General features: G+C 39.5%; 1 pseudogene; it reads right to left on the reverse strand.

The window, feature by feature from the left end:
* Positions 1-2083: 2083 nt before the first annotated feature.
* LOC149868942 (heterochromatin-associated protein MENT-like) lies at positions 2084-9791 on the reverse strand (annotated as a pseudogene).
* Between the last annotated feature and the right edge of the window lie 448 nt (positions 9792-10239).

The following is a 10239-nucleotide window of genomic DNA, read 5'->3' on the forward strand; positions in this document are numbered from 1 at the left end:
ATTTAGTTGTGCTTATTTGCATGTGTAGACACGCACATATAGTAGCTTTTTGGGGAGTACAATATGACCTAAAAGCAAATTGGGATTTGTGTTAGTAACAGGCCCATCTTTGCTAAACTGCTTTAATGAAATTAAATTTTATTTTTCTGCTTTGTTAAAACTGTATTAAGGAAATGGTACAAATCACAGCCAGCAATTTATTACATTAATAATATAAAAGTTTTGAAAAATGCAGTTTTTAGAGCACATGACCAAGTCCTACCACCAGATAGTAAGTATTCTGGTGATCATTTTCATATCACTTGGGCTAAGCAGAACTCTTAGCCATTCTAACATGCAAAAATTATCAAAAGATTAGCATCAAGAACAAAACTGAATATAAGCAAAGTGGCAGCTTATTGTATCTATATAAAAATAGCAGCAACTTATGAGTGACAAAAAATTAACTGCACCTTAGGGAAGGATGATCTGTTCCCTAGTCTCATAAACCAGACTGCTTTAATGAGGCAGGTGGTCAGACTAGACCTGCCAGACTAGACCTTTAAGCCCTACTTCTCTGACTCACCACCAGTGTTATCAGAGGACATGGGCAAAATGTTAGGGCTTGAACCAGTCTTTCCTTTGACATCTGTGAAATTACCTGGGGTTCTTAAGATGATGAAGGATGGTCTCAATAAACAGAGGTGTTCAGTTCTGAGAACTTTTAGAGACAACTGATTTCACACAGTTTGCAAAGAGAAAATTTAAAAGAAGAAATGTAATCCTTTTGTTACTTCCACATTTATCACATATCAGATAAGAATATCCTGGAAGAACTCTTGGCTTTGTCCTGATGAATATGCACATGCAGGGACATGCACTTCCCTCAAGACAAGTAGCAGTGGCACATATTTGTATGGCTGGCTGCTTTTTGTCCCCAGGTACACCCCTGCATTCTCACTCCAGCATGTGGCAAAGTGACTCAGGTGGCATAGGGGAGGCTGGGCCCAGCACGTGCCAGCCCCAGCAGCATTACCTGGGGTCCTGGGCAGCCAGAATATGGCTCTCCAGGCTCTCTTTGTGGCAGTGCAGGCTGCTGCTACATGCGCTATGCCACTTTTTTCAGCAGTGGATTTTTTTTGACGGTGCAAACCTCCAGTGTCAATCCCTCCTCCCCGTGCTGCAAATTAGCAGCATGGCGAATAGGTTTATGTGCGCCACATGCAGTTTGCAGTACCTCAAACTGCTTTGAGGTGCGACAAACCTCATGTGCATGCTTTTCGGGAAGCACCCTCTGTGTTCTGTGTGATAAGATTTCCTGTGGCAAAACTACACTGCCGTGAAGCCAAAAACATCCGGCTCTGTGTCAGCTTCCTTGTAAGCATTTTTATTTCTGTTTTACTAACTCTTTCAGTACGTATGGATACACATGGTACATGCAACAAACCGCCAAGGGGTCCAGTGTTTGTTTTTCAGACAAAAGGACATAATCCCAAAGTATGTGCTGACTATATACTGTGATTAAAGTTATTTTAAAACCTGTTAAAGCAACACACTGTGCACTTGATGTACAATATGCAATCAACCTCTATTTAGAGGCACAAGAAGAGGTAATTTCAAGTGCTAGATGCAGGTTAAATTTTGTGTGTCCCTTCAGTATAGTTGCAGCCATTAAGACCTTTATTAATATACTTAGCATGATTGGCTTAGACGTGATCACATCTTGGCTCCAAGCACAGGAGTGAGATTACGACCTGGGAGCTCACCAGTTTCTAACCCACTCTATGAACAGGTGAGTGGAGAAGGACCAAGATGTAATTTTCTTCCCAAACACTGGCCAGGAGAGTTGGCCTGATGCAAGGCCACGGTATACTGCACTCTTCCAGAAGCTATGGTAGGAGGTCTCCTCAGAACAACAAAGGAGCTCAGGAGGAATTGTTCCTCAGCAGTTGTCTCTGAGGCACAGTAGCTCCTGAGGCTGCCATGTTGGAACTGAAGAGGGCACTTGGACAGGTCTATGAGTAAGATTATAATTAAGGCAATAGTTGGGTAGCCAGGTATTTTCCAGCAGCAGAGTGAACTTCTGATGCTATTTGCTAGCCTTCTAGGGGGAGCAGAATTTTCCAAAGAGGATGCTCTTGGTTTTGTTATGCCTGATGAAGAAGGGGAAAGGATGATCTGCCATCATAGATGGTGCTACAAACCCAGGAATAACTGCAGATCCACCTGATGCTACAGTGCCTGCTTCATTTATCTCAACTACAGATTGGTGAATAACCTTAGACAAAAAAAGATTTTTTCTTTCTGACATTCCTCTGAAATCTGCTGCACTCTGGCTAAAGGCATCTGACATCCCCATATTCCTCAAAATATCACCGAGATCATATTTCTTGTCCAACTTGATCTTGGGCAGATACAAATCTACTTTTCTGTCATCATCTTGTCTAGGCTGGTCCGTTTACCTAATTTCTCATAAGTCAATTCTCTTTCTAGCTACATTTAGTCAAAAAAAGAAAAAAGTGAATTAGATAAACTCAGACTTGTCATAAAAAGCATAAGATATACCGTAGCTACCACCCACAATCGGAAAAGTGCTACAAATGCATTATTAACCCCACAAACTACTCAGTGATGTTGCTCCCAATTAGTTCAATAACAGGTAAGGTTACATTGGACCTTGCAGAACTGGATGGATAGAACAATTCTTTATCTGCTGTTATTTCAACAGATAATGGGACATTTTTTGTTCTGCACAAGATTACCTCCTATTAATATAATAAACAAGAAATATGCATGGAGGGGGACACACCTCTGAGTGCATTTCGTAGCAACGTATCCTTTTGCTGCAAACTTTGCCCTTTCTCCCCTTTTTGGTTTATCTTTTTCTTTGCATTACAACTGCAATTACATCAAAATCTCTTTTGGATGCAAGCCTGGTGTTTCTATCTGTTCTGGAAAATACTTTTTACTCTTGGGCATTATATAAATAACAATATGTAATACCTTGTGATATCGCTTAGGTTGTTCCATTACTAACAGAGTATCTCAGAACAACTCAGCTTAATATCCCTTTTATAAAGATACCTATAACTGCATGTCCCGATGTGGAGGAGATTGCTAAGATAAGACAGAGTATTTCCTACCATGAATAAATCCTGGCTTCTACCTTAATATATCTATGGTCTTACCAGTTCCAAGCCAGTAGTACTGTCACTCATGTCATCTGGTAGCAAGATGAGCATGTTGAGTTCCCTTTTTTATGTATGGGAGCTCAATGGTTTTGAAATGCATTTCGTCCTTTAACAATACCTGAAATAAATCTCTCACAAACATCATCTGTACCAGTTTAGTCTTGGTCTGTGAAAGATGCATATTACTGTTACTTTCCTTGAAATGTATGTGTTACCAATAAAAATGACTCATTTCAGATAAGCTAAGAGCAAAAGTTTAAAAGATTTTAAGCATCAAATTTGATTGCCTGATTTCTTCAAGGTTATTTTCTTGGACTAATATTTGTCCTGCTCCCTCCCCCCCTTGCCCCCCAGGATCCATTTCTCTTTTGACTTGGACTGACCTCCATTTCCTCCTCAGTGGGTGTGTCTACAAAGTCATTAATTCACTGCAGTTACTGCACATTAAGTTTTAGTACTTGGATAATCAAGTATTAAATCAATACACAGTAACTGGTGCTATTCGCAGTAGCGTCAGTGCATGGGTTTTTACATATGCTAACTGCACAGTCGCCTAATACTGCTGCTCAGTAATATATCAGCACAGTAATACGCCCAGCACACTACTGCCCAGTGTTATTAGGTTACTGCACAGCTAGCATCTTGCATAGATGCACCCAGTATATCATATACATCTGCAGAAGATTTAGCTAGGGGAATTTCTAGGTATGGAGTGGGTATGGACTACAGCTTTCTGACAGTTCAGATGGCGAGGAACTCCTAGGGACAAGGAGACAGAGGTTGTTGGGGAGGAGTAAGTGGGAGAGTTCATTTTTGGTTCCCTACCAGAGAGGGCCATTTTGACTTTGGCTCATTCTCCTGTAGCTTATCAGCAGCAACTAAATGGACTCCACATGCATTAATGATGCCTTATCAGTAACAACTCAGTGTCTGAAATATTGTACTAACGGAGGAAAATCACTTTGTTCCAAGTACAAAGCAGTGCCGGGCAAAGGGTACAATGCAATGTTGGGTTTGCAGGGGTTTCATGAAGTTCTTCACTATTTCCCTTCCTTTGTATGTAAAGGAACCCAAAAACTTAAAATAGTAAAATCCAAAGCAGTAAACAGCAAACGTTATACCAAACGTTATACCAAATAATCCTTTTTGTAGGATTCACATGCAAGCTTTCAAATCCTAGAATGGTTCAAATTGCTATCATCTATCCATCCACTTGGCTCTGCACATTGCACCCACCTCTGTTAAACTGAAGATCCTACTTTTACCCTATTTCAAGTACCACTTTGAAACCCTCCTGAGTCAATGCCTCCTTGAACAACAGTTTCTCCATGCACCAGTTAGTGCAAATAAATAAACAATAAATATAATAAATTATTATTGTTATGTGCTGCAGATAGCTCTCTGTGCCCCTGACTAGCTTCTTAGAACAAGCAACAGGGGGAAAGTCCTGTAAAAATCCAAAACCCAGAGCCTGCTGCAAAAGGGCAGAGTATAAAGTTTAGGCTAGGAAATGACCCTGCAGGTAGAAAATAATTTTCCAAAGTGAATAAGCAGGTACTTAGAAGAGCCAAAATATTGTTGTCAAAAGTGGCCCAGGCACTGAGAAGCCCAAGAATCTTTGTCAATATTAAAAAAATAAATAGCACTTTAAACTAGGCACTTTCCCACACGGAGGCCTACACATGCCCAGAAGTGGCAATGCATTACTTCATTTTGGCTCTGCAATATCTGTAAAGATTGGATGCTCTAATGGGGCATTTTTGGCACTTTTATCTGATAGCAGATTAAATCAGCTTTAGCTAAAAGAGCTAAAAAGCCCGGCTGAAGTGTCCAATCTATACAGATGCCGTAGCGCCTGGTTGAAGTAACACGTTGCTTCTTTTGGTAAAGTGTGGTTTGTTTGTTTTTTAAACAACTGCAAACAGCCTTTAACTGTCAATAAGGTTTAGGCTCCCAAGGGTTGGCTTAAATATCTGTCCGTAACTACCTAACGGGTCACTTTTGCATTTTAGACTTGTGTCACTTACGTACTCTTGAAAATAATAACCATAGTCAAATGAACTGTTTGATTTTTCCAGAAAGAGAGCTTAGCATGTTTGCTAAAAATTTCTACTATTCTGGAAGCTAGCCAACACCACTTAAAGTTAACCCAGTTATTAAACCTTTGTTTAGTCAATGGTTGATGGAGTAGAAATAATGCTGTTGCTATAATTTACTTCAGATAACGTGTCTAGCTACCAGAATGTAGTGGAAGACTACTGTGCTCTTGCTGTTCATTAACAAGGACACTGGAACATACCTTGCTTATCCTGAAGGTTTTCTGAGATGTCTCTTTGTTAAACTTCGTTTTCCACTTTGCTTTGAAGTGAATGGTATTGATCAGGGTGAATACAGTGCTGAAAGTGAGGTCTGTTAATAATCTGAACTATTGCCACATACACTATCAAAACAATTTCTTTTCAACTTAATTAAAAGTGTCCAATTTACACAAATCAGAGGAAATGATTCTTCATAATACAGTCTGTTAACAATATTCAGTTTATCGTTTTTGTTGGGTTTGTTGATTGCAGTTATCAGTGCTCTGAACCCAGCATAGATTTCTTCAGCTTCACTCAGTTCAGGTTCCTTCAAAAGGGAAACTATTAACTTGGAATTCAGACTTTTATTAGAAAATTTGATACCCTACATAGCTCCTTATAACTTGTACACACACACAAAATAAATACTTCATATATTTCTAAGCTATATAATGTATATACATGTATAACTTATACATGTGTGGCAGGATTTGATGTTTTATTGGTAAACTTTGAAAAACATCAATTCCATCTCACCCCCACAGCCCAATGAAAAAATATTTCCACCGCTAACAATCAAAAAGAAAGGAAGAACAAAAGGGAGTCACAGACCAGAATATAGAGGGCTGGTTTCTTTAAAGAGGAAAGCAGCAGGTGGCTTAATGACTTTCAGTTAAGCAGTTAGTTAGCTACTTGTTCACAGGTGCCATGAACAGGGTTGGAGGAAGATAGTAGGCTACTCAAACCCCTACCCAAAGGGTTCATGGATTATTCAAACTAGGCTAGAAGCTGTGGCTGTGGACAAAGGAAGTTCCTGCTGCCTGAGTGGGACAACTCAGCTGCAGAGAATAGGGGAGAGATTATAAAAAGAGGCAAAGCAGCAGGGAGCCACTATGGTATGTGGAGAGAAAGAATCTAATTAAGAAGGGTATATGCTCTGTTGTTTTCTTGACTTTTCTGTTGGTGTGTTGTGGTTTTTTTGTGTGCACACGTGCACTGTCCTAGAGGTGAAAGATCTTTGTGTTTGCTAACTTAAATAGATGATAATAAAAATAAATGCTTGGAAATAATAATTTTTGTTATTTAAAAAAAAATAAATGTTTAAGCCATTGAAATTTGTTAAAAAAATAAATATCAAATTCTGCCAAGTCTACTTGCATAGCTGACAGAATTAATGTAGGGTGGTGGTAAGTTCCTTCCTTTTCTGTTTTGTTGAGTAGCACTTGCATCATGGTGAGTATAAAGTGAGTTGTTTTCACTGTCTAGTGAGACCAGTCATTTTTCCCTTTTACTATGAAAATCTTTAAAGCTCAGCTGGGAAGCAGCTACAGCATCAGTAAGATTGGAGCCTGGAGTCTAAAATGTGTGTCTGAGCCAGTTTTTTGATTGGAGAAAGACCATGAATACAGGGATCATAGCTCTAGGAGTGGCGATTGCCTTCTCTAATGAATATCCTGTGTCAGGGCTTCCCTCAGCTGATAGTACTAGGTTCCACTACCAGGGGACTGAAATATGGAGCAGGATAGGAGGCTTAGAAGGAGGAAATAGAAAACTTAATTTCCTTAATAAAATTCTGCAGGGCTGTGCTGACAGGCCAGGCTTAATCTTGGAACTTGCCTGTTGAGGAAGTTCAGGAGCTAGCCTTACGTTTCCTAAAACATCCTCAAGGTGAACAACTTTATCTTTCCATTGACTGGCACTCGCAAAGCAGAGGACAGGAAAAGCAGAGGTTTTGTTGCAATAATTATTGGAGGAATAGAGAATCGTCAACTGTTGTTCTAGCTAGCAAGGTCTGACAGACCAATAGTGAACATAAAGATTGTCTGCTTGCTTAACTGTACATCTTCCTGCTTTTGAAGATTTCAGTGTCTGAGTTTTTTGGACTAGAAAATAGTGAGGCAAGTCATTTGCGGTCTCTTTCTCCCCTCTCCCCCTCCCCCCCCTTTTTTGGGAGTGTGGGGAGAAGGAGAGAAATGTAGAAATCAAACAAACAGTAGCTGGATACAAATACGTGCTAGGGTTTAACTCCTTATCAATAGAGGAGATTTGTTTCCTTGAGACTCTGTATTCTAATAAATACCACTTTCCTTTTCTTTGGTCTCCCATGAGAAGACTTGGCTGCTTGAGACATGCCATCAGTTTCTGTAGCTTTATTAAAATGAAAAACCTGCAATACAAATTTACAAAGATGGTAAATGTAGGTAAACAAACTTTTAAAAAAGGCAAATGCACACTGTATCTGTTTCCATTGACAGTTATCAATATCTACTGCTTTATTGTATTAAATCAATAATGTTGATTATGCTTTAACTTGCTTATGAAAGGAATATTTAGAATTTTATTTAGGATTTTTCAACTTGGATTTCACAACTGAGAGCAATGCCATATGTTAAGACCTCCACAGCAGTGACTAAATGACAGATTAGTCACTAGTTATTCATTTTTATCTAATTCACAATTAACTTGCACTTAAGGTGAACCTATGGCTAGCTATATGAAATTTTCTTTCAGGCCATGGAACTGTTTATTAGGTTTGTTTTTGTTTTTTGTTTTTTTTAAGTATTATTGGAATAATTGCTGTGCTTCATGCTGCACAAATCATAAAAATATAGTGTTTACCCCATCACCTTACCACCTAATTAGAAAAACAGTATCTTTGGCTACATAGTATACACTGAATTAAGTTATGAAAGTGTAATTATAAAATTGGAAAATGCCATATTCCCTGTCCCTCTCACTTACCTCTGCTCCCGGGCTGGAGGGCTGCATCCCTGCGCCAACCTGGGACATGGCATGCCAGACTGGTCCAGTAGCAGTGGTGGCAGCATCTACTGAGACTGTTAGGAGCTTGGGGCACAGGCACAAAGGGACAGACAGTGGGGAGGAGGGGGCAGGGGACAAGTCTTCTTGTCCCCCACACTGTCTCCCACTGCCTTCCCCCCCTCTGTCTCTCCAATGCCTCCCTATCGCTGCTTTCCCCACTAATGCTGGTGGGTAACAAATTTAAGGTCTTCCAACAATAAGATTTTATATAGATGGACAATTATAACAGTTGTAAAAATTAGTGGACTGTTTGAGGAGGACCATGGAAGAATGAGGCCATGATGCCAATATAGGCATGTATTTATGCATAGAATAGTGATTATTGACATCTGAGAAGCATGTTTTAAAATTAGTCCTATGCAGAATGTTTTACTTAAACAGAAAAATAAATTTGCTAACTGGCCATTGGTGGGCACTGTTTACTGCAGCTATTGCATGAGTAGAGAGGTATTTAGCTGTGCTAATCTAAAGCCAGACAGCAGAAGGTACCGTGGCATTTGACTTTGGAAACTAACTAGCTTAGAAAGACTTTTTTAAGTGTGTGTTATGAAATGCTGTGAAATCAATATCAGCTGCCATGAATTGAATGAAGGAAAGCAGAGTTCCTCACTTGTGCTGAAGATCCCAGTGATCTCTTCATTCATATGCTAAACTCTAGATGTAACCTCAGATGAATTGATGGCATTTGACTGAATAACCATTGCCTACAAAAGCTTATGTCTCTCTGGTTAATTTCTAAGGTGGCACCCTGCTTTGCCTTTTGCTGTCACATGGTAGATCATTTACTTTGCTCTTGGGGAGGTACAAGACCAAGTTATCTCTAAGATCCAGCCGAGGTGTGGAGAGATCATTGCATAAATGAAAAACCCTTTATTTTTCCTTTGCTTTACACTGCTCAAAAAGTAGTTAAATGAAGTATAGAAAAGAGCTCTGTCCAGGGAAAGTAACACAGCATCAGGAGAAGTTCCTGAGAACTTTAAGTGGCCCAGGTTCCGTGTGCTCTGAACAAGTCCTTTTTAACCCATGTAAACCCCATTCATGGACCTAGAAGCTACTTATACTTGTTGAATGCACCCTGTGACTCCATCAATGGACAGAATCTGGCCCAGAATACAGACAACTGCACAGCATAGTGTGCAAAGAGGTTCTTGTCACTTTGGAAAAAGGTATCTTTTATAAAGTATGAAAAGTTTCCAGTTAGTTTCTTACTCTCTATAGTCTACCTGCATTTGTGTGTACCTGCATCCTGTTTAATACTTAGTTTGCATTATAGCTGGTTCCTATATATGTCACAGCATACTGTGGATAATGATAATCAAATTTCCAAACCTACCTTTAGCAATCTGGGTTGCAGTGTTACCTCTTGCACCAAGGTAGGTCATGGCCAGAGCAGTGGAGATGCTCCAAGGGGAAAAGAAAATGTTTGCCCCTTTAGGAATCTCATTTAGCTTCTTGAAAAGGTCAAGGGCAAAGCTGCCTTTGATGCAGAGAGTGAGTCCATTGTTGTCACTATCTCTTCTGTTCTTCACTGTAAAGAGCTGCAGGCAGAACACCTGCTGTGGGGTGGCATGTATTGGCTCCCATATGACTTATTAATATTCATGTAACATGCAAAAAACTGTAGATATGATATAAAACAAATACTGTATATTTTGTGTAAAGAGACATGCAAAGAATTCTGTCAGTATTTTCCCTAAGTGTTTCTTCTAGCTGATTTGGCTCGCTTCTTTCCTTTAAACAACTTGCAATATTTTGAATAAAGATGTTCTAATAGATTAAATGAAAATGTAGGTGGTTTGAAGAAACCCCTTGCTCTTTTTCCTGGCGTAGTTAACTTTGACTATTGATTCTAAGAGGGCTCTTGAATATGCTGGTTTAACTCTTATTTTCCTCTTTGGGCCTCCCATCTTCCTTTCTACCCTGATACCCATCTAAAAAGTTGGTTATTT

The sequence above is a fragment of the Crocodylus siamensis genome, chromosome 3 (assembly GCF_052110815.1).
Source record: "Crocodylus siamensis isolate JL-2025a chromosome 3, ASM5211081v1, whole genome shotgun sequence".
Classification (NCBI taxonomy): Eukaryota; Metazoa; Chordata; order Crocodylia; family Crocodylidae; genus Crocodylus; species Crocodylus siamensis.